This window comes from Armigeres subalbatus, unplaced genomic scaffold, assembly GCF_024139115.2.
Source record: "Armigeres subalbatus isolate Guangzhou_Male unplaced genomic scaffold, GZ_Asu_2 Contig857, whole genome shotgun sequence".
Taxonomy (NCBI): Eukaryota; Metazoa; Arthropoda; class Insecta; order Diptera; family Culicidae; genus Armigeres; species Armigeres subalbatus.
Genome location: NW_026943653.1, coordinates 422396 through 446157, shown reverse-complemented (window position 1 = coordinate 446157; position 23762 = coordinate 422396). Strand labels below are relative to the sequence as shown.

Sequence of the window (23762 nt, the reverse complement as noted above, 5' to 3'; positions counted from 1 at the left end):
TTAACGTCCAAGTCGGGTGGTTTAATCCCCGGAAATAGGCAATTACCTTTGATTGAACTGTGGGCTCTGTTAAACTTCTTCGAATTCGCAAGCAGGCCTTACAAACGGCGACCGATTACTTAAAGCACACTAGCCCAGTTCATATGTGGGGTGCGGATGGGACTCTCAACAGACCTAAGACGACGCCCCACTGGCTAGAGAGGAGGTTTGTGAGCATCTATTCACCAATGAGGTGCGGCTCAAACAGCTTCTCTTATATCTTCTAGCGGCTTATTATGAAATGCTTTTCCCGTGGGAGGTTCACTAAAAAAATGTAACCATGGCCATTAGAATTCGTTTACAATTTCCTCCCTCGTAAACCTTTTTGTTCATTTCATTTATTTAGTTAACATCTAAACAGATAACACTGAATCAACAATTTGACGCCACAATGCACGGTTCGAGGCCGCATCTCTCCATCCTCGAATACGCCCCCACGCTCATAAGTCGTTCTGCACCTGGTCTGTCCATCTCGCTCGCTTGCGCTCCGCCGTCTCGTACCTGCCGGATCGGAAGCGAACACCATCTTTGCAGGGTTGCTGTCCGGCATTCTTGCAACATGTCCTGCCCATCGTACCCTTCCGGCTTTAGCTACCTTCTGGATACTGGGTTCGCCGTAGAGTTGGGCGAGCTCATGGTTCATTCTTCGCCGCCACACACCGTCTTCTTGCACCGCCAAAGAATGGTCCTAAGCACCCGTCTCTCGAATACTCCGAGTGCTTTACAAGTCCTCCTCGAGTATTGTCCATGTTTCATGTCCGTGAGGACAACCGGTCTTATGAGCGTCTTGTACATGACACATTTGGTGCGGTGCCGAATCTTTTCGACCGCAGTTTCTTCTGGAGCCCGTAGTAGGCCCGACTTCCACAGATGATGCGCGCTTCGTATTTCGACTAACGTTGTTGTCAGCCGTTAGCAAGGATCCAAGGTAGACGAATTCCTCGACCACCCCGAAGGTATCCCCGTCTATCGTAACACTGCTTCCTAGGCGGGCCCTGTCGCGTTCGGTTCCGCCCAAAAGCATGTACTTTGTCTTTGACGCATTCACCACCAGTCCAACTTTTGTTGCTTCACGTTTCAGGCGGGTGTACAGTTCTGCCACCTTTGCAAATGTTCGGCCGACAATGTCCATGTCATCCGCGAAGCAAATAAATTGACTGGATCTGTTGAAAATCGTACCTCGGCTGTTACAGCTCTCGCGCATGACACCTTCTAGCACAATGTTGAACAACAGGCACGAAAGTCCATCATCTTGTCTTAGTCCCCGGCGCGATTCAGAACGAACTGGAGTGTTCGCCCGAAATCTTCCTGATTTTGCACACCATCCACCGTTGCTTTGATCAGTCTGGTAAGCTTCCCAGGAAGCTGTTCTCGTCATAATTTTCCATAGCTCTGCGCGGTCTATACTGTCGTATGCCGCCTTGAAATCAACGAACAGATGGTGCGTTGGGACCTGGTATTCACGGCGGCATTTTGAAGGATTTGCCGTACAATAAAAGATCTGGTCCGTTGTCGAGCGGCCGTCAACGAAGCCCGGCTTTGATAACTTCCCCACAAACTCGTTCACTAATGGTGACAGACGACGGAAGATGATCTGGGATATCACTTTGTAGGCGGCATTAAGGATGGTGATCGCTCGAAGTTCTCACACTCCAGTTTGTCGTCTTTTCTTGTAGATGGGGCATATAACCCCTTCCTTCCACTCCTCCGGTAGCTGTTCGGTTTCCAAGATTCCTGACTATCAGTTTTTGCAGGCAAGGCAAGTGGCCAGGTTTTCGGGCCCATCTTGACCAGCTCAGCTCCGATACCATTCTTACAAGCTGATTTAATGGTCTTTAGCTGTTGGATGGCATCTTAACTTCCCCTCAAGGTGGGGGCTGGTTGGCTTCCATCGTCCGCTGAACTGACATGGTCATCTCCTCCGCTGCCTTGACTTTCACTGCCTGTACTCTTAGCGCCATTCAGATGTTCCTCGTAGTGCTGCTTCCACCTTTCGATCACCACGTTCGTCCGTCAAGATGCTCCCATCCTTATCCCCGGCACATTTCGGCTCGCGGCACGAAGCCTTTGCGGGATGCGTTGAGCTTCTGATAGAACTTGCGTGTATCTTGAGAACAGCACAGCTGTTCCATCTCCTCACCTCCGCTTCTTCCAGTCGGCGTTTCTTCTCTTGAAAAAGGCGGGTCCGTCTATAACGTTCCACGTTCTGCCGGGTACCTTGCTGCAGCGCGACCGCCCGCGCTGCGTCCTTCTCCTCCAGAATCTGTCTGCATTCTTCGTCGAACCAATCGTTCCGTCGACTTCGACCCATATACCCGACGTTGTTCTCCGCTGCGTCGTTAATGGCTGCTTTAACTGTACTCCAGCAGTCCTCAAGAGGGGCCCCATCGAGCTCACCCTCTTCCGGCAACGCTGCCTCGAGATGCTGCGCGTATGCAGTGGCGACATCGAGGGCGACATCAGGTTGCTTCAGTCGCTCTAGGTCGTACCGCGGCGGTCGTCGGTACCGAACATTGTTGTTAATGACGAATAGTTTGGACGCAGTTTAACCATCACCAGATAGTGGTCAGAGTCGATGCTAACGCCACGATGTGTCCTGACGTCGATAATGTCGAAGAAGTGCCATCCATAAATCAAAACGTGATCGATTAGTGATTTTGTCTGCAATGGTGATCTCTTGGAGGCGGCGAAATCAATTAGTCGTAGGCCGTTTTCGTTCGTCAGCCGGTGAGCGCTGAACTTTCCAATAGTCGGTCTAAACTCCTCCTCTTGGCCAACCTGAGCGTTCAAATCTCCTATGATGATTTTGACGTCGTGGCTTGGGCAGCTGTCGTACTCACGTTCCAGCTGCGCGTAGAATGCGTCCTTATCATCATCAAAGCTTCCGGAGTGTGGGCTATGGACGTTGATTATGCTGAAGTTGAAGAACCGGCCTTTGATCCTCAACCTGCACATTCTTTCATTGATCGGCCACCACCCGATCACGCGCCTTTGCATATCGCCCATCACTATGAAAGCTGTTCCCAGCTCGTGTGTGTTGCCGCAGCTCTGGTAGATGGTATGATTACCTCTAAATCTCTTTTTGTATGAGAGGTTTATTTTGTATGGATTGTAACGCCCGGCTAAAAGCCCCCCCCCCCCTCCCGCTACCACGATACGTTATTCGTGAAGCCAAGAAGCAATGGATCAACAGATTTAGAATAAAAGGAATTCCCCAGCACTCATGTACATTGAGTATATGATGATAGCCAGCGACCTTCTTGTTAAGATCGGGTACGGGTAAAAGATGTTTTAGTTACAAGATAAAGTTTGTCGCTGTCGTCGCTATCCGGAACATCTTTTGCCGGCGATGATAGGGGAGCTAAATGTCAAAGAAGGAAAATCCATACGATTTGACAGCTTGGTACCCAACATGTTCCGGACAGCAGTACAAAGGGAACCGAAGCGACAATCTTTATCTAGTAACTAAAATATCTTTTGTACGGGTTTGTGAGATGATAAAATGTCGGGTACGAGTTTAAGAAATAAAATATTGAATATTTTTTTGTTCACTTCTGGTTATTTTAAGGCTTGTTCGTTGTTTGGGCCTATACCCTTTTGAGTGTAAAGAGAAATATAAAATATCTAGTGTGAGTTCTCCGCCAAAAAATTAGTTCAAGTCCAGCTTGGGTTTAGGCTGCAAAAATTGTCGGGTACGGGTCGGGTTCGAGTTTGATAAGATTTTTCATTCCGGGTTCGGGTCGGGTCCGGGTTTGAAAAGAATTTATAAATCGGGTTCGGGTCGGGTTCGGGTTGACAAAATGTGAAACCCGACCATATCTATCTTGTATTCAGCCAAGATTTTGGTTCGGTACACCATTTTCTTTATAACTGAACACACAGTCCGATTGTTCTTCTTCTTCTTATTTTTCTTCAATTGCTCTACATTCCAACTGGAACTTGGCCTGCAGATTCTGCGAACCCGAACCTATGTAAAAACTTTTTGAAACAGCCATGTTCAGACAACACCTGTGTAAGATGAAAGTTGATATGCTTTATATGGACCCAACAGCCAACACTACATCTGGAATTAGCCTTTAGCCTTTAGCGATCTTTGACTGCGGTTTGGCATTTGAGTAACGAGGCTGCTTTCTTGACACGCCGCACCTACACTGAGTCCCTTTCGTTAAAGCACTAAACATCTTTCTCCAAAAGTATGTATATCGGCATCATCCCAGCAGTGACGCAAACCGTCTCATACGATATGGTGCGGTCTGCGCTTGCGACTCGTAGGCAAATCGGTCGATGTGCTCTGGTCAATTTCTTGACATTATACCTAGCATCCGTTGGACATCTTTCGTGATAATGTCGCTAGTGCCCTTTGACATACATAAACGACGTTGCTCGCAAAATTTAGCTTATCGTCGAGCCCAGGTGCTTCAATCCACTCACGGACTTCACCCCAAGGAATCAAAAGTTCCTTTAAATGTACATTTTTCGCTTCAGCTCAGTCAAACTGATTAGCTTAGCTTAGTTTGATTGACTGTACACATAGTAAGTGCTAGTCGTGATTGGACAAGAAACAACAAATAATGCACAGCCAATTGAATAGTTTTCTCGGGACTAGAAAGCTATTCTCACTGTACATGCTTCGTAGTTTCTTTAATTCAAGACCAATAACGATGAAGGCTACGTCCTCAAGTCAATTAGGATAAGGGGAGAAAATTTGATTCGACACTCATTGCTATAAGAGATCGAGGAATCCTCTGCATCTCCTCAGTGATGAACTCTTCATATGTAGAAAAATCACTTTAATAAAGACACAAAAAAAAAAAAAAAAAAAACTCTGCATCTCCATGAGCGCACTAGATAGGAATAGTATGTTAGTTGGGAAGGAAATCTATTGGAAATCCCCTTGGTAAGCGACTTATTATTTCTTTTGAACGACGGACGCCATATTCATGATGATACAAAGACGGAAAGCAACGCGTGTCTAACGTATTTTCCCGAAGACTGATTCGATATCTTAACTACTTCACGACGACTAAAAAACACGCCTTGTACTTACTTGCTCAATTGGCTACTGCAAACTATTGAAGATCGCGTCTGTTTCGACCGGAGCAATACATGCGCATGAGCCACCGAACTTAATCAGCTCAGTCAAGCTGATTAACCGAAAAACGTACTTTTGAAGGAACTTTTGGTTACTTGGGAACTGAGCAGCTCCCTACTTTTATCTTGGCTTCCTGCGCAACCCTTGGCTGTTATGCACCACCACTACTTTCGTCTTGTGATGTGGTAACGCCATTCCTCGACTCTGCTAATCGCATAAGAAGCTTTAAATTCAACTTCATCGAGAGTGTCGCCAGTAACCTCAAGCCATTCGTCAGTAACCTCAAGCATTACCGTCTATTTTCACGCTGGACAGGAGATTTAAACGTAATACTCCGTCATATATGGTATTCTACAGAACCGATACGAGGATCGATCCCTGTGGAACACCTGCTGATGCCTCAATCGACTGCTGACCAGCATCGGTATCATACAACAAGATCCAATTCTGAAAATAACTTTACAGAATCTTACACAGATAATTCGGAACCTGCAAGCGTTGTAGTGAGTTAGAAATAGCTGCCCAGCTTGCGGTAAACACAGTAACTAATACCCCTTCTATCCAAACCACGTGTTATCATTGCTGTATCCGTTACCGATCGAATCGATTCAACGGTTGAACGACCTTCACGGAACCCATACTGGGGCCTGTAGCATAATCGAAATTTTACTAATAATATTAGTAGAGTAGCTTGTAACTTGTATTTTTCTGTTGCATAATGAATCTACAAGTATGAATTTACAAGACTAATATTACAAGTAAACCGCACTAATAATATTAGTGGAATTTACAAGTAACAGTTGCATAAAGAAAATACAAGTAGAAATTATTATCGTTGGCTTGTAGTTTCTTTTACAAGTATGAATGGTGCTGTAATTCAATTTACAAGTAGCTTTTATTTCATTATTTTAGCTGTGCAAAGTAATTATGCATAGTTTAAATGTTTTTAACGACTTAACAAAGAAAGAAACTAATATTCTAGTTGCTTCAAATTACCATATAATAAAATACTGTGCACTAAAAATAAATTTCTCGTTCCCATATAACACTGAGAATTATGAAAATTGTCAAATGACTTTGGATATAGTAGAAGTAATTTAAGTGCTGACATCAAGTATTCAAATGGTGGAGCGCTAAAGATCATTAGCAACTATGCAGTACACAGAAACCCAAAACTACTCAAAAGTGGGTTGTTTTAGCTCAAATCCGTACTTTGGACCAATAACCCAATTTTGAGTAAAATGAGTTTCCTAACACTTAGGGTCTGTCTCAATCGGATGATTAAACTCAAATTAAACTTAAAAGTGACAGTTCAATAATTATCGAATAACCCTGCTGGATGAGCAGGATTACTTTTGACAGATATCGAATCATTCTTGATCGATGCCTTATTGGAATTGCTGGGTAGCACGCAGCCATTCTTATGGCCGGGTGATTTTTAAATTTTCGAACTGTCAGTTTTAAGTAAAATTAAATTTGATTCGGGAAATGAGACAGAGCCTTAGTAGTTTAACTTAATCCACTTAAAACATATTAACCAAAGCTGAGTTTTGTTTACCCAAAGTTGACAAAGTTGATTCATCTCAAAATTGAGAATATATTAATTTACTTAAATTGGTATTATTGTAGTAGTATTGTATTATTATACTAAACAATCTCGTGTAAGACCATGTATATTGCTTTATGTTTGACAACAATCATGGGAAAGAACCCAGCAAACAAAAGATCGTATATCATAGCGAATAAGTGTACTAAGTGGAGGCCATATAGGTACATTTTGCATGCAGTCAAATGGAGGCATGCGCCTATATCGCCTCCACCATGTATACTTATTCGCTAGCATATGCGATTTTGTGTTGGCTGGGAAAGGAAAAACGGAAAAACTATCTAAATTCTGAGTAGAATTAATTACGATATTTTCATCAGTTAGTATGTTGAACTAAAAAAGAAATCGTCCAAATTTCATAATCGAATTAGAAGCAAAATCCAAACCCGCATAAGTCTTACAATCCACGTAAATTAAAACCTCTTCAAAAACCCACAAAAAACAAGACTAGCGGGATTCGATTTATCATGGAGGATACGTTCGCGTAACTTACAAATCGCCTTAATTAAAACTTAAGTCAATCCCAAAGACCATGTAAAAACGACTCCAGTTTGCATTACATTGGCTTGGTTAAAAATGCCAATACCACGAAGCCGGCTTAAACCGCGGAATCAATAAATTTACAGAGAGTATTCCGTGCATACCTATCGCAGTCAAAAAATATATTCTATCCACAAATTTGCAAACAAACGTAAACAAATCATTTACCTCCGCATTTACAGTGAACTGTCGGATGAATTTTGACAGGTAAATGAACCTGACGGACTTGTAATTTCAACCTTACTAATAATACAAGTACTAATATTATTAGTTGGCAAAACATTATTATGCGACGCAAATTACAAGTACTTGTAATTTGTTGACTTGTAACTTGTAACTTGTAGCTAATATTATTAGTCTGATTATGCTACAGGGCCCAGGCATCGTTGGATGCAACTCCTGAACATCCGGATTAGCAAGAATCGCATGTGCCTTGTTCACCTTAAGTTTTCTTGCAGTGACGATAAGCTCATCGTTTGTCACTAGTGTAACGGCCCAATCCGATGAGTCATGCTTTGAAAACAACTTTTCGGCGATCCTGGCTAACATCTCTGGGGACTTTTCAGAAGGTGTGCTATTTGTCGTAGCCATCAATCCTGTATGCATTCCTCCATGGAGTGTTATTGGTCATTCTACACAGCTCCTTTTGAGCACCTAGAGTCTTTCGAACCTCGGTTCAAACACGTCGAAATCTTCTTTTGGAACTAAGACAGGGGCTACGAAGATCATCAATCGTGTTCGTTCACCAAAAAAACCGGTTGGCTTAGTCCTCTTTGGCATTGTTACGTCACAAGCTCGTGTCAATACTTCGGTATCGCTTAGGCCAAAAGTCCATTTTTTCATTCCTGAATGATTCCTCTAACAGTTGCGGCCGCGGGTTTAAGTGCAAGGTACGCCCAGGTACGCCATCCTAGGTCAACTGTATTAACCCGCCGTGTAATTCTATTAGAGGTATAATTGACCATAAACCGTACTTCTTGATGGTCGCTCGTAGTATACTCCTCATGAACCCTCCATTCAGAGTCTGCGGTCCATTCCGTTTTATAATATGATACTTGGGCTTATTCTACGAGTCGAGTGACGTGATGTGAGTCGATTTTAGCAATTCTCACGTGAGGTGACCATATTATTCAAATGGGGCTATGCGACTCTTCTCACGTCATTCGAGCAATCTCACGTCACTCCACTCGTAGAATAAGCCCAACTATTACGACATTTTTTAGTTATACCGTCATCGGGGGTGACAATGGGTCTGGGGGTTGAGAATGGGTCATCGCTCTCACCGGCAGTCTGGAGGTCGTAGAGCAAAATCGTTCAAAAAGGTCTCTTATAATTTAGTCTTCTTGCCCTCAGATACATTCAATCTATTCTACAAGCATTCTAAGTGGTTGAAACAGTGACCCATTCTCAACCCCATTTGACCCATTGTCACCCCCGACGACGGTACCGTGAAGTACCCTAATTTCGCGCACCTAAGATCTGACAAAGTTAAAACGTTCATTAAAAAACATGTAGTGGCCATTTGGAAACATTTGCTACTGCATCACGTAGTAGAAGGATTCTAGGTTCTCAAAAAATGTTACTTGCAAATTTTGCTGCTATTTAAAAAAAATTGGAGTATGAATCCGAGACCTTTGTATGCTCCTTATTTCGCGCAAGAAAATAGGATAGTTCCTAATTTCACGCAAAAGTGTTCATAACTTCGCTCATGTTTGGAATTGAATATCGTTATTGGTTTGATGAAATATTATCAATTAACCAATAGAAGCATGCATCCATTGTTCAAAATATGCAGATAACTGTATCAGACAGCCGTCAGTGACCCATTCTTTAGTCGAAATGGTATGTGACTATATTTCGACCCTGGAGCTTTGCTTAGATTTTACTTCATGCATTTTAGTTGACACAAGCCATAATTCCTAAAATATCGTTTGCTTCTGAAATATAAACCATATTTTAAGACAAAATGCATTGTATGAGCAATGTTTAGCTGGTGTGTGTGTGTGTCATCCTCTATCCCTCACCCAGCTGGGAGTGTTGGTCAAGTAGTACTACAAATAATTTGATCATATCTCATGCTCCGTAATGGTGCCCTTTATGTTACGAAGACTAGTACTACAAAAAGGATTTACCCCTGAAGCAAGTTAAGTTGCTTCAGGAAGTGTAGGGAACGGGATGTACTAGTTATTCATAACAGGTACAGCAAAACTTCACAAGGACGCCCTTATTCGTACTAACTACTCAGGGAATAGAAGGTCAAGAAGAGCCACCGTTGCTAACTAAAGCGTGAACCAGATACCTGGGACTCCCACAATATCCGCGGCGATAGTAACAAACGATGCTTTGTACGTATTTAGTGTTCAATTTTCAATTTTTAAATTTATAAGGAAATGATAGAAAGAAAGCAAATATTTGGAACGTGCTCACTAGTTTCCGAGACGATGACTTGATAACAAAGCGTTTAATTTCGAGAAATCAAACCCTAGATGACTTTCGCTATTCTGATTTCTGTGAGTTAGCTTCTAGTGTGCCGTTGTAAGCGCGTTCAAAGTGGGTGTTTCATGATATGATCCTCTCCTAGTCGATTTAGAGAACACATATTAAAGTAAAATTATAAAATGAAAAAGGGAAAAGAATTCGAAGAAATCAAACGATTTGGAGCATGATTGGAAATGTATAATAAGGAATGAAGAGGAACAGAATATTAAATTATAACAAAACGAAAAGCTTCTCTGTTAGCTTCCACAGGAAATCTTGATATCTTCGTCTGCAGCTGGTTGAAGTTCACCGATTTGTAGCTTTAGTGTCCTTTTTTTTCTTTGCATAACAAAAATGCTGGAGGCAAAAAAATGACGCACAGAAAACCAAACACGTCTTGATTTGAGCCTGTATGAGCAATGTTTAGCTGGTGTATAAAAAAAATTTAAATTTTCGAGACGTCATGAAAGAAAGTCTTAAATTCCGCTATCTCTTACACAGGACATCTTCAAATATGTGTTTTATTCAAGACATCTTCAATATTATATACATTATCGAAAAAGCTGCTGTAGTTTTATCTTAAGTTTAGCATCATTTTACACATCGCACATTTTAGCATCATTTTACACATCGGATTTGGTAGCTATTGCAGGCACTGATCTATAAGATTTTTCAAGTCAACATTAGTCGATGACGGTGGTTATCCGCCTGAAAATTAGATAAAAAGCGTATGGGAATGAACTTTTCGGGTTCTATTCAGTGTAAAACTGTCCTGTGTATTATATTGCTTTTGTTTCATTAGAATGTTGCAAATGAAACTACGCAACAACAATAAACGAAATTAGGCACCATAATTACTCTCATTGGGCCCTCCTTAGCCGTGCGGTAAGACGCGCGACTACAAAGCAAGACCATGCTGAGGGTGGCTGGGTTCGATTCCCGGTGCCGGTCTAGGCAGTTTTCGGATTGGAAATTGTCTCGACTTCCCTGGGCATAAAAGTATCATCGTGCTAGCCTCATGATATACGAATGGAAAAATGGTAACCTGGCTAAGAAACCTCGCAGTTAAAAACTGTGGAAGTGCTTAATGAACACTAAGCTGCGAGGCGGCTCTGTCCCAGTGTGGGGATGTAATGCCAAGAAGAAGAAGAAGAAGAAGAAGAATTACTCTCATATACCTAATTTCGCTCACAAAGCGAAAGTCTAAATAAACACAAAATACATAAAATTTTACACTTTTCAATAGTAATGACGAATAAACATATCCAACAGAGCATAATGGATACAAATATTTCCAAAAAGTAGCCAGTTTTGTACAGTAAAATCATTTGTTTACTTGGGTCATGCTCTTCGTTGCTGTGCTAAGCACAAGCAAATATGGCGGTCGATGCGAGGATCAAATTGAAATAATTTTATTTGGAATCAAGTTTGTTTTTCAATTTTTTTCGTGAAAAACATTCAACAACAATGATATTTTGTAATCCTCCAGATTTTTCAATTTTGACTGGTACCTAAAAATTGAAAAAAATAAATGATTTTATAATGCGCGAAGTTAGGGCGCGCGCGAAATTAGGGCGCATCACGGTATATAAAAACATATGTAGACAAAATCTGACTGAAAACTTGTATTTTATTTAAAAAAATTGTATTTTATTAGCAGTAATGTAGGTACAAGATGATATTTCGGATAAGAATGAAGCAAACCTCGGTATTTATTTTGAATATCAATAATTTATTTACTTTTAATTGCATTTCAAAAAGTATGTATGCTTATCGGTTTTAAAATATTTTTTTTTTGCTTTCCCTTAATTGTAATCATTTACTAATTGTAATCAGAGTGTACATTTCATGAAAAAGGAAGAGAACATAATACAATGAAAAATAAATGTAAATATATGTATACAACAAAATAAAAGGCATTTTCAAGAGGGGCAATACAATATTATAATTTGCGTGTTGTTTGTCTTACTTTTCCGTCTTCGTGTTCTTTTTTTATCAATTTAATATAATCAATGTATAGCTATAATTAATGTAAGTATGATTAATATATGAATGGAATCAATTTTCAACTATTTACTTAGTCGTTAATAATTATAACATTCGGGGCGTAGCGAATTGTTTCTTCCATGCTAAGTTTTGATCGCTGATGGTTGGTAGTCGTGTGTGTGTTCTTTTTTTGTCCTGGAGTACATACATTTACTGTTTGGGTTTCTTTAATTTGTTGTATATAGGGTTGCGTACGTTTTAGATTAAGTAATTGCAATCACCATTCACGCTCGCTCCATTCAGTAATTTCAGTCATGAAAAATTCAATGGTAAAGATCTAACTCAATGTTGTCTTCTGCACTGAAATTCCTCTCTCAGCTTGTTAATGTAGTATTTTTGTATTGTTGCTCTACTTCTTCAATTTTGTTCCTATTTTTGTTTTCTTATAATCAACATCTCGCTTCCATCCTTTTTTTGCTTTTCCCACAATCATCGATACAATGTTTTGAAATATCCATAATCATAATTTCGATAATAATTGTTTTTGTTTTACCTTTCGTTTTAGTTATCTTCAGGATTGTTTTACCCTTTTTCTTTTTTAGTTATCTTCGGGGGACACCAGGTATGAGTGTGTGTTTATGTTGAAAGGACAATACATAAACCACGTAGACATGTCGAGAGATTCGTATCTGATGAAAAGCAATGATTTGAACAAAGTTGTCTGGGTTGAAGCCTATTATTTGAGTTTTTGAAATCAAATGTGTGTTCACGGTAACTCCGATACCATGTACATAAAAAAGTGTGTATACTTTTAGTACAGACCTTCATCTTGATGGCAAATCTCAATAATATACAAGTGAGGTACCCATCATAAGCTTTATAACGCTTTTGGAGACATCGTAATAGCATATCTGTGCCATATGAATAGAAAACCTAAGACAAGATGGAACAAATATGCGATTACGGACAGAACAGCATATATCCATTTTGCACCATTCCGAGAAAACAAAAAAACAAACTGGCACCTAATTTCTCGATTTCTTCGACACAGATCAATAGTTTTAGGTACTTAATACTCAATGCTCTTTTTGTTCGAAAGCAACAAGCATTGCTCCACGTTTGTCCTTGAAAGTACGAGTATAAATATGTAGTTTCTCAAACAAAAGAAAAAAAAATTAGATCGATCCCATTCCCAACAATCAATTAGATAAAAGCAGTAATAAGAAATTATTTTAAAACGAATATCGATAAAAGCCTACGTCGTACTCTCACAGCACTTCTATTGGTCACTTCAGTACCAGCACCGCTATGCCTAACTTGCCATGTAAGGGTTGAAGTTAAGTGGCTGAAGGAACAGTGTTGACAAGCGTTGAAAATTGGAACAAATGCATGTATTGTATGTATTTTTGTATTTTAAGTATTTTTCAAAATTTTAAATTTCTAACAAACAAAAATCAAATGGAATGGATATGGTTGAGCTATTATTATAACCTCCAACCTTGAACATTAATTATTTTAACCTCCATTCCGAAATTTAATTGTTAAAGAGACTAAAAAACCAATTAACTTTTCTAATTTCATAATCATACTCATTCTAGGGTAAAATTACGAATAGCACACGATATACAGTATTTTTAAATGGAACATCATTGCTTATTTTTCATCAATATAAAATATTAAAAATTTAAAGATGATTTACTCTTCATCAAGTTACACGGCTTACCGTTTGAATACCCTGTTTGCACAAGTTCAAAATATTAAAATATTATAAAATAAGTCTGAACGTAAACAACATTACATATTTATGAAGCCTAAAATTAAAGAAAAAATGTCTTAAAATCAGCCGGTCATGCTGAGTTTACACTTCAGAACGTTTCTTGTCTTGCCTTGTAAAATCGATTAAGAGAAATCGATCAATACAGTTACGCCCCTATGAAACTAAGCGCGAGGCTTCTTGAAATTTGGTTGGAACTCGATAAAGCGAAGCAAGGTTTGTCTGAGAAATTTGCAAGATCTACAACTATGTTCGCATTTATCACTACTGTTTACATTCAAACGTGAAGAGTAAGAGAAGTCAATTGGTTCATTAGATGTACTGTGAGGTTAAATTTATATCACCATTCTGGCATGCATTATGAGTTGAGGAGATAGAAACAAAAAAAATTCACTGACACTCATACTGACTTAAACGTTAAACGTTTATTTCGAGGTCCGAGTTCGAGCAGACCCAGATTGAAGCCCAAAAACGGTATTAGATTCAGCACTTACTAAAACATCATATTGTGCATATCCGTTAGCATGTGCGTTCAGCTAAAATCATTACCTTCAAGGTACGTTACTATACATTCGTATATTCACCAGACAGTCTACGAGTTTTATTACAAAACAAATGGAACCAGGAACTTCGTTATTCAGATATGTGTCAAACAGGTACTACCGAATGACACATATCTTCGTAAATAAATACAAACAACGAAAGAGCAAGTTCAATCCCAGACACAGATTTGACACACTAGTATTATTTCCCATTTTTATAACTTTTGAGAATTTAGAATCGAGAGAAGTATTCGTATGCTTGTGAGTGGTACGACTATACAAAAATACATAATGTTGTGTTGATATTTTTTGCGCTAGCTTTTATGATTTCCAGTAAGGGTTGATACCATGTTGGAGAGTTTTCGATTGGTTTTTTTTTATGTTCCTATGATTCCATTAAATGCGTGCTCAGTTATCATAATGATGCAACAGTTTGTTTCGATTTATCTTTATTAGCTATATGTGGATGTGTGTGAATGTCTTTATGAATGTGAAAGTGAACTTGCTGATGCCTAATATTTCGTTTTTTTTTGTTGAATTTTATTTTTGTAAACTGGTTTTTACTGATAAAATTGACCATAAAATTATTACTTTTATCCACTTGGTTTGTTTTGCTATCCTTGCTAAGATTATTAAACTTGCCATAATTATGTACTGAACTTCCCTCTCCATCCACTTATCAATTAGTTCAATTTGTTCTAATCTACTGTTGATTTTTCTTACTTCTTGGTTTCCTGGCTACATCATCGTTTAGCTCTTTTGCGTGATTTTTCTTTACTATGTTTTGTTACATGCACATTAAGCCCTTTGAGCAGTGTTTTATCGCCGTACATTTTCATTGTAATTCCTTATAGCTGGCTGATCTATGGGGAATCTTCGCTTGTATGTATGGTATGCAGTTGGATTATGCCACCGAAGTGACTGTTTGAGTGATTAAGTCTAATCTCTATTCAATTTTAAATACATAGCGAGGGATAAAAAATTGTTGCTGTTTTGTTCCTGCTTTTGTTGTCGTTATTCTCCGTGAGCTCTCATTTGTCATACAAAGTTTGACTTAATATGACCAAATTTAAAATACCGCGCATACACATTCGTTCTTCCTCGTCGTAACAAAAAAATGTCGATTTACAACGTAATCAACCTATTTTCTTCGCAACTTTTCCCTTAAACTTTGAATGTACATTACTTTACCAGCGGTTTTACGTTACATATAATAACGAATGACAAACATATTGACTGACTAGGTGACGTCAGATTCTACTCTTTGAGCTAGGTTCATTTGATTCCGCTTCAATGTTGTATGAGTATTACAGGGTAGGTATCTTCTCCTGAACAATCCTTTCCTCAATGTTTTATAGACAGTACACATATGAATGGTGATCGTATGATACGGTTAATGTTTCGTTCAACACAGATGGTACAACGATTAAGTTGATTATTATTACGTCAGATTGTGGAAGGGGAATGTGTAATGTGGGATGGGTGCGATTTGGTAACAGGGCATGCGTGCACAAGAGTGACCGATAAACATGTTTCTATTCTGATTGATAATAGACTAGGAATGATAACAACGATCAACTAAGAACGACATCCAACTTGTTGTGTAGTAGGTAAATGTGCGTAAGAATCGAGATAAGAGTTTATATGAAGTTCAAGTTGTACAACGTAAGACATGAGCCACCCCAAATACAATTAGAGTAGTGAAAAACTGTTGCTGGAAACGCTAAAAAACAGGCAGCAAAAGATACTAGCGATAATGTCTTTGTCTTTGTTTTGAGGATAAAGACAATGTCGCTCGATTTTATCTGCAACAAATATGGTGAGATGATTGTTGCGAACTTTACTAACTGCGATTAGGATAAAACCTGGCTAAAACTAAAATCATGCCAACAAATGGCTGTGTTCTCGTCTAAATGTTGGCAACCCATTGATTTGTTATCGAAAATAACTGTAAAATCCATCCAATCCTACTTTTGTTCACGCGTGGCAAAAGATAGTTGTCCTAATTTGTTGCAATTTAGGACAATCGCCTTTGTGAGTTCTGCTTATCCCGACATTTACAAGAGAGGACAATGCTGTTGTCATTGGAATTGGTTTAATTCTGCGGTTTAATTTTACACTCACTGGTTGTAATGTTCTGATCACTGATCACGGACAACTAAGGAAGGTCTCAAAAACTGAAATACTTTATTATCCGATAGCAGAGACACGATAGTAGAACATTCTACAAAATTGTGCACTTATTCTGAACTTTCGAAGGTGCCACTTCGCCATAACTCAGAAGCTAACAATTATTAACAAATAGTTCTCAACCTTCATATCTAGATGCTCGGAGAAAAAAGCGCCAGCAGGAAGATCAAGACCGTGAAGCGACGGAGCAACTGTGCCAAAGCTCCTGGGGTTGGCCAACAATCAGGAGAACTATTTAAACACTTGTCATAAGACGAGTTTGTACAATCCCATTGAATTCCACCACTTAATTGTATCTTGACAGATACGTATTTTGACCTCAACAGTAGGGCCGTCTTCAGTGTCTCGTACTTGACTCGACTATTTACACACGGTGGTCAGGCACTGGCTGGAGCGCTACACTGAATAATTACCAAAATTTGGGAGAATGAGGTTCTGGTACAGAAGTGGATGGCAGGTATCGCGTGCTCCATCTACAAAAAGGGCGATGGATTGTAGCAACTATTGCGCAATTACTTTACTGTATAAGGAACCCTCCTGAATTGTATGCCGTCGACTAGCACTAATTACAAGAGAGTTTGTGCGGCAGTACCAGACGGAATTTATGGGCGAACGATCTTCCACAAAACAGGTGTTCGCCGTACGTCAAATATCATCTATTTATGGGCTTCAAAGCCGCATGCAATCGATCAAGATCACTTATAGCAGTTAATGCACGAACACGGATTTACGGATAAACTTAAACGGTTGGCCAATCTTTGGGTGTTGTGCGTAATTCGAATTTCAGGGACATTCTCCAATCCCTTGAAAATGCACAGAGGGTTACAGTAAGGTGATGGTCTTTCGTGCCTGCTATTCAGCATTACTTCGGAAGGGGTAATACGAAGGCCACGCATTGACACGAGTGGTACGTTTTCTACGGAGTCCGTTCATGAGGAAGTTTACATCAGAATGAAGAGCGAAGATAAGCGCTTCAGGCTAGTCATCGTCAAAGACGAAGTACATGATAGAAAGAGGTTCAAGAGAAGACAATGTGAGCCACCCACCACGAGTTTGTATCGGAGTTAACAAAATCGAGGTGGCTGGAGAATTCGTGTACTTGGGCTCACTGGTGACCTCCAATAACGATACCAGCAGGGAACAACAAAACCCTCATTAGACCGTTAGTTCTCTACGAACACGAGCCCTGGACCATGCTCGTGGGGGAACAACGCGCACATGTAGTTTTTGAAAGGAAACTGCTGCGTACCATCTATGGTAGGGTACAGATGACAAATGAACCACGGGATAGCCAACCATCGTTAACACCGCAAACATAGGACGAGTGCGCCGGGCCGGGCACGTAGCCAGAATGACAAACAGTAAACCGGCGAGAAGGCAAGATGCGGAGTGAGTAAGGTGGAAGACGTTTTTTGGATCCTTCGTAGACAGCGTGATTGGCAACGTGCATTATCCTGGGATCGAACTAAATGAAGACGATTTTTATGTGCAGCAAATGCTACTCCAGCCTTAGTCTCAATAAATAAATACATCCGTGTTTAATAAATTTTGCTAAAAATGCGCAACATTTGAGTCGCATATTGACATCAACTGTAAGGCCATCTTCAAAATTTCGTTCTTCAATTAGATGGAATTTAATTTTCTTATTCGGTGAAGACATTTCGCTTTATACAAGCAAAAAACATAATTTTCTTCACATTTCAAAGGTTGTTTTATGTTTTGTAGTTTTTTGCCATACACAAATTGGATCGTTCTTTTTTTCTCAAACTACTATTCCGCCAAAGGCCAAACGAACTACCTCATACCTAACGAGACAACTCCAAAATTATTATATTTGTATTGTGAAGAAGAGATCTTTGAAGCAACTAAAGCAAAGGTTGGTTTGGTGATCATTTCTCAAAAATTGCAACACAATAAATTTGAAAAAAAAAGTTGAAAATTGTTTCAATTAAGCTCTAGCAAATATTTGTGGGCGGTAAATTTCCAATAACTTTCTGCTTGGGTGTAAACTATACTCTACGATTTATATTGGAATACCCTTTGTATGCTACTAATTAGCTGTCGTGTCTTCTGGTATTTCTAACTGTTTACGTGACGTACCATACTGTAGCTAGATTACTCCTTGAGTCAGTTTTATGTCCCTTTTGTAACCAATGGGAATGAACAGTTCCGAGTAAAGTCGTATGTGTGAATACGCAAAAATGGAAAGTAGGTCTGCTGTCCGCCTCAAAGACTAACCGAATTCCATCAGCTGCTGATGGGAATGTATACCTGTTTCTGTGTTTCAGTTTGAGAGTGCTCTCCTAGATAAATAGATTTCTGCTACCGTATAATAGCTGCGCACACCGCGTCCTATCCCGACTCGAAAATTTTGTGTGGTGGTTGTGGTTGTGGTGTAGTGTTGGTTGTTGTTAAGTTACTATCCTTTTCTGTCTACCCTGCTAGATTGGATTGTGTAGATTCATCTGCCTACAAGTTCGGGAAAAGCGACACATTAGATTAGAATGACTCACGGTGACTGGAATCTACCCGGGCGACCACGGCGGACTTACCCATCTTGACGGCTCCGTCGCTTGGAGGCAGGGACATCGCTTGTCCACCGTTGTTGGACGTCTGCTGTCGCTTCATGGTTCGATCTTCATATCTGGTTCCACCCTGGGATGCCATAGGACGGTTTAGTGTGTTGTTGGGCGAATTGGGTGAGTTGTCGCTGTAGCTGCCACCGTTGCTGCTGTTCACATTCCGCGAGGCGATCGTTTTCGTCACAAAGTCCTGCTCCTTCCAACCGTGTTTCTTGTACACATCTCTCAGTTCCTGGTGTTGCCACATTGTAAACAACAGTTGGCCGGCAAACTTCAAAACTCTTGGCGTGTACTTTAGTCGTTGCCTTGTCATGTTCATTAACCGCTCGACACCTCCCGCTTCCAATAGAGATCGCGCAAATTCTGCATTCTTTTTAATCACTTCATTCAAGGTGGCTAGCACGGCTGCGATTGTGTCGTCTGAAGTGCCCTGGTCGCACTGGGGATTGCCCGAGGTAACTTTTGAACCAAATCTCGCATCGCGTACTTGCCTATCAATTCTTTATTTCTTTGGTCAATAGCTAGATTCCGCAAAGCAGTCGCCACAGCACACACCACGCGGTCCACCTCCATCCGTAGCAACTCTACCAGGATCGGAAGTCCTTTTTCTTTCCGTACGGTGGCACGGATCTCTATACTAGGTTGCCAGTAGCAAGCTGCCAGATTCTGCAGCGCCCCGGCCGCCGCTTCCAGCGTTTCCGGGTTCGAGCAGCTTTGTAGTAAGGCAAGATAGGAATGTACAACATCGGGCTGCCACAGCTGCTCCGCACCTAAAATATTAACGAATAGTGTGTTATTTGCACAAAGGAAAGACAGGATAGTTTTCAAAACAACTTATTTACTTTCTACTAAAATTGCTAAAAATAATATGTTGAGACTCTGATACATCAGTTGCAAATCAGATCATATTCGAATAACAGAAAAGGCTACTACCTATAATATGTTTACATAAAAAAGGAAATAATACACTTGTTTGATTACAATTAAGTTTACTGTTTATGCATTGTGGAAGTAATGCAGTAAAGCAGAAATGAACGAGAATTTTTTTAAAAAATACGAGAAAGGCAAAACAATCTTTAAATTAAAAGTATGTTTTAAAAATGCCTTATATTTTTTGAAGAAAAACTAATAGGTGACAAAAAACGTAACCTTAAAATCATAGCAAGACATATGTGTATGTGAAACGAGCAACTGTTGTTAGAGCTACAATATTGCGCCAAAGCAAAATTAAAGTACTCTATATGGGACTCAGTAGTCAACTCATAACTTACCCTTGTAATGCGCCGTGTTCTTATAGGCCATCCTGGCCGGATCGCCGTTCGCGTTAGAGTGATCCTTCGTGTCGGCAGCCTGCTGGGCCGCCGCAGCCGCTGCCTGCTGTTCTTTCTTCTTTTTGCTCGCCCCGAAGCAGCCCAAATTTTCACCTTTCGAAGATGCCGCACTCACAATCGCACTACCATGCGACCCGTCCGCGCTGCTGTAGTGCGGGATGGGATTTTTGTCGTAGTTGGGGTCTTCCACCTCCTGGCACCGGTACGACAGATTCCGCAGTATGCAGACGCAGTTTTCCACTATTTTGTTACCAATGTTCGATTTCTCGATCGCTATCCGGACCACGTACAACAACGAGTCCACTAGACCTTCACACTCACGCAGCTTTTTCCTGGCATATTCCCCAGCTGAACTGACGTTTCGCAAAATACCGGACGCATTACGGAACACGGTGCTCCAGCAGGTTTCGCCCGGATTCGTTGGATCCCAGCCCGAATGTGGAATGATAATGTATGACACAATCACTAGAATCGCATCGTCGATGATAAACCTTTTCAAATCTTCACACGATGACATGTTCCATATGATTCCGGTAACCAACTCCTTGATGTCGGATTCGGATGTCCGCCTGAGCAGATGAATAAGCGCCTGGATACCCCCGGCACTGTTGATTGCACGTTTATTTTCGTCGTTTTGACGACCATAGGATAAGTTTCGCAGCGCACCGCAAGCATTTCGATACACGTCGGTGTTTTCGTGACCTAGAAGTTTAACTAGCGGTGGAATACCGCCAAGTGTTCGCGTTCGCTGTTTGTTGGGATCATCCATGTAGCACAGATGTTGAAGATAAGCGGCAGCATTGGCTTTGATGGCGTTGTTGGGATGACTGAGGAAACCGATCACTTCGGTTAGGTTTGGATCTCGCCATTTCATTTGGCGTTGGTCTTCGAGATCGGGACCTTCGGGTCCGCCTCCACCAGATCGATTATTACCTCCTGGGGATGTGATAATGTGATGCTGCAGAAAGACATGGTTATGTATTTGCAGGTTTTGCATGTGCTGGGGAAGATCGTCCTCGCCATCGTAATAGCAAGCACCTTCGGGAGGAACACCCCTTTGACCGGCACTGGCTGCTTCGTATGCAAGTTGTTTTGTAGCGTACGTAGGCTCACTGGCACCGGATGGGTCCATGTGACCATGCGAACTGATTGTTCCGTAGGGAGGTGTAGACACATATCCATAAACCATTGCGGAAGGGTTGTCAGGGTAGAGGCGGTCAACTGGACCTCCCGGCGATGGCGCTATTACGTATTCACCCATTTCGTCATATTGTCCCTGCATATATCCCGGTGGTAGGAGGTTGGCCGATGGATTTCCCATCTGAGGCACGTTCATGGGAAGTGGTATTGAGGATTCGCTATTTTCACTCGAATTGTGAGGTGTCGAGCGATCATTGATCTGATACTCTCCGAGGTAGGACTGCGGATGAGGCGGATGATGCACACCGGCTGGGTCATAGCCGGAATCCGTATACTGTGAATAGTGTTCGTAGTCTTGGTAGTGCGTCTGATACTGTCCCTTGTCACCGGGTCCAACCATATTTTTCCCGCCAGGCCCCATGTGAGATTGCGAAGCGGCTGCCGCCGCCGCCATCTGTTCCTGCTGGTCCAAATGGTTGTAGTTCATATACTGTGATCGAGTCGTGTAGATTCCCATAGGCATCGACACGTAGTCGATCGGTTGTCCATCGGGTCCCATGTCTAGAGGCATTGCTACATAATCAAATGGCTGCCCATCCGGTCCCAACTGTTTCACCTCTCGCACGACCTTCGTTACAGTCGTGATTTGCTGTGTCGTTTGTTGCTTATGAGTACGAGCTATTAGATCATCCTCACTATGCATTGATGATGGATATTGTTGGAATGTTGTGTTTCCCGTAAATGCGTGCACCGCACTCGTGACTTGCTAATACACTAAAATTCTAATGGCTAAACTGTATTGCACACGATAACATATGAGAAAAATAATATATTTTCACTTTGCATCACTCAAAACATTTCGCTGTTAGCGGTCATAGTCTATTTACTGATCTTTTATGTTTCTTATATTGCATGTTACAAAAACAGGTGGAACCAAAAAAAAATACAACACTTTATCTCAATACAAATATACCGATTTACACCGGTAATGATGAGACCATTCAAAAAAATATGCTTTTCAAGCACATTCTAATACCCGTTCTTCTTTTTTCCCAACAAGCACTTTGTCTCAATTGACAATTTGGTTACTAGATAAAAGTCGTTTCCGGATAAATAAATGCCACTATAATTAACCTATCACTCGTTTCCCCAATCACTCTTCCCTTGGCAGTTGTTCCATCCACCCTTGGTGACGAAGGTAGTGCGGTTCCCTTTGTATCGTTGTTCAACCGGAACGTGCCTTCGTAGAAATCTCCTACTTCGAATCTTATTCTTCCCCTTTGTTGATGGCGAAAGCGACGCGACAATATCGACTACGATAAAAACCTTTGAAGGGTCCTTCTTGAACGAAAGAATAAACCGTTTGCGATATGGTAAGAATGCGTGGGGATCTTTCAAGCCTTTTTTGCGCCCAAGGTTTTGATTTTCAGGGCCACTGACGACAACGTCGGCGACGCATGTGAATCGTTCTGTTCCACTGCAATCGCGAGTAGAGTAGTGGCGGTTGACGATGCAACGTGTGTTTTTTTTCGCGAGTGTATTATCTCCTGCACTCTCTATCAATTTCAAGACGCCTAAGCTTTGGTGCGGTTTTCCATCTGAAATAAAAAGAGAAAGAAATCTGCTATCAGTAAACTGGTTTCTTCAGGAATGATGTCATAAGCATGACTAAATTAGATTGATAATATGTTCAACTGAGAGATCCATTATGCTACTTCTTAATTGATGGGATATGCAAAAAAAGTATCTAAAAATAATGAATAGTAACTAAAAGTTTTGAAAAATAGTTTAAATTGAAAAGGTTTGAAAAATCAACAAACGAGTTAAACTAGAAGTTAACCATTCTTATGTCAAATCATAGAACAGTTCAGAAAAAAACTTTCCAGCAATTACAATAGATCGCAACACAAAAATTGATGTTAATGCAACTTGCGGAAAATTTACCAATCATTTGGGGTTAAATTAACTTCTGTTTACATCAATTCATAATTCCATATGTTTGTAACAAACGAAATAAAATTTGGTGATGGGTATCCAAAAGAAGATCTCCCACTCGAAAAGCCCGAATAATCAAATATGCTTCATCAATCTTGAAGCTTTAGACTCGTTCGAGAAAACTGGACTGGAACAAGATCATAAATCACCGGTCAGCCATAGCCGCCAAGCTCATCTCACTGTATGCCTATTCGCTTGCCGATGAATATTTTATTGTTATTCTACCGAATTCCCCCAAATTGCCTTTTTCTATTGTATTCAAATTTAGTATGCGTGCCATTGGATTGCTAGATTCGAGTGTACCGAGTGACTGCGCGTACAAGTAAATAAAACTTCACCATTGTCGAATTATCCAAGCCCTGGCAGTGGAATGATAACAATTTGTGACCACTTGATTGCAATTCTATGTGTTTTATTTATTATTGATGAATGGAGCTAACCTTTTTGGTTTCAAACTTGGTTTAACT

The 23762-nt window shown here is 40.6% G+C and overlaps 1 pseudogene; it reads right to left on the bottom strand.

The window, feature by feature from the left end:
* Positions 1–11466: 11466 nt before the first annotated feature.
* The window catches only part of LOC134204730 (catenin delta-2-like), a 109716-nt pseudogene continuing 97420 nt past the window's right edge, over positions 11467–23762 (bottom strand).